Genomic DNA, 2,500 nt, shown 5'->3' with positions numbered 1-2,500 from the left:
AGAGGCCCGGGAGCGTGCTGTCGTGGCATTGCCGGCGGGAGACAACACGCGCCACCTACGGTGACCGGCAGCTCCAACGCCAGCGCCACAGAAGGACAAAAGCCCCACTTGGGTGCCGAAGCGAACTCTCCCAGCACAGCGCACACGCCAACACATCCGCACAGCTGCGATACAAACCACCAGCGAGAACCGCTGGGGCGACCGAGCAGCAGACGGCGTCGCGGCGCCGAGCGCCGGGCGGCGGCGCATCCTCAACGCACACAGTCCTCAATCGGACCAGCACACTGCAGATGTCCACCGCGCTTCGCACCGGGCCCGCGAGGACCTACTTTGGCCGCACGGCGCCGCGCGCAGGGTGCGCCGGCGCGCAGCTGCGACGCCTGCCGCGTCCGTCGGCCGGCGCGCCTGCCACTGGCCGCCCCCACCAGCCGGCTGTAGCGCGTGCGCCCACGCACCGCGCGGCCAGCACGCCGGGAGGCGCCCCCTCACCGGCCGGGGACGGTCCCACCCAGCCACCGCCGCGTATCGCTTCACACCCAGATGCCGTTCAGTTTCGTCGGCATGGTGGGTATCGCTGGAACAACCGGTTAGTACCTCAACCTATCGTCGCCATCACCGATTCACCCCTAGCGAGAACAACCGCACCACAACGGGTTACCATTTCTTCATTTGCGTAACTTCACCAGAAAACGTAGGCGTCCATCGCCATTTGCAACTTCAACCATTATTGCATGCCTGTGTCAGGTGTCACGCCACACTACGTCTGCCCACATACACGCAACAAAATGTGCACGCCTAGACAATACGTGGAAGGTGGCCCCCGTACGTATGCGATGTCCATTGCTCGAACGACTGTCAACCGGCTTCTGTAGCATGTCGCAGATATGGAACGCGCTGCACCATGCCATCACGGTGTGTGAGGAGAGACGACTAGGTCCGAATACATCAACAGACAGCTCATGCTGATCGCCATCCACGGCGTCCGTTCCTCCCACACGTCTCTATGGCGTACCACACTGCAATCCAGCTCTCATAGGGAGACGACACGTAGCTGCGTGCACAATATTTGCACTGTATGGTCCGCCGTTTTTGGGCGCAGTCGTTGTACGGTCACACATGTGCCACGATGTATCATTCAGTACATAAGGACGAATGTGCAGTACAGATTGTGGTTCACGCGTACGACATCAGCGGACAGTTGACACAGGCCGCACCACAACGTAGCCTGCGTACGTCGCATGCGAAGGGCATTGAACATGCAAACTTGTCACCAACCACCTTGCGAAGGCAGGGGGCAAGGTGGGGACGTGGGGAGAGGTGGGGGGGGGGGGGGCGGCATGTACGCCCTGCTGCCATCCACATTACAGTGTACAGCAGGAGCATGTGGAAAGTCAGCAAGACTTGCAAGGTGTTTAACATGAAGCGATACACAGGGGAGCGGGCAGTGCGAGTAGCGAACTATATTGCGAGGGTTGCGGGTGGGCAACACTACACTAATTGAACGAGTCGTATAACAATTACAGAGCAGGTTTAGGCGACAACGTGGGTTACGATAGGCGACAACGTGGGTTACGTTAGGGGACAACGTGGGTTACGTTAGGGGACAACGTGGGTTACGTTAGGGGACAACGTGGGTTACGTTAGGGGACAACGTGGGTTACGTTAGGGGACAACGTGGGTTACGTTAGGGGACAACGTGGGTTAGGTTAAGGCACAACATGGGTTAGGTTAAGGCACAACATGGGTTAGGTTAAGGCACAACATGGGTTAGGTTAAGGCACAACATGGGTTAGGTTAAGGCACAACATGGGTTAGGTTACGGCACAACATGGGTTAGGTTAAGGCACAACATGGGTTAGGTTAGGGGACAACATGGGTTAGGTTAGGGGACAACATGGGTTAGGTTAAGGCACAACATGGGTTAGGTTAAGGCACAACATGGGTTAGGTTAGGGGACAACATGGGTTAGGTTAGGGCACAACATGGGTTAGGTTAGGGGACAACATGGGTTAGGTTAGGGGACAACATGGGTTAGGTTAGGGGACAACATGGGTTAGGTTAGGGGACAACATGGGTTAGGTTAGGGGACAACATGGGTTAGGTTAGGGGACAACATGGGTTAGGTTAGGGGACAACATGGGTTAGGTTAAGGCACAACATGGGTTAGGTTAGGGGACAACATGGGTTAGGTTAGGGGACAACATGGGTTAGGTTAGGGGACAACATGGGTTAGGTTAGGGGACAACATGGGTTAGGTTAAGGCACAACATGGGTTAGGTTAGGGCACAACATGGGTTAGGTTAGGGCACAACATGGGTTAGGTTAGGGCACAACATGGGTTAGGTTAGGGGACAACATGGGTTAGGTTAGGGGACAACATGGGTTAGGTTAGGGGACAACATGGGTTAGGTTAGGGGACAACATGGGTTAGGTTAGGGGACAACATGGGTTAGGTTAGGGGACAACATGGGTTAGGTTAGGGGACAACATGGGTTAGGTT

Source organism: Schistocerca piceifrons, unplaced genomic scaffold (assembly GCF_021461385.2).
Source record: "Schistocerca piceifrons isolate TAMUIC-IGC-003096 unplaced genomic scaffold, iqSchPice1.1 HiC_scaffold_1339, whole genome shotgun sequence".
NCBI classification, from domain to species: Eukaryota; Metazoa; Arthropoda; class Insecta; order Orthoptera; family Acrididae; genus Schistocerca; species Schistocerca piceifrons.
This window is presented reverse-complemented; position numbering follows the sequence as displayed.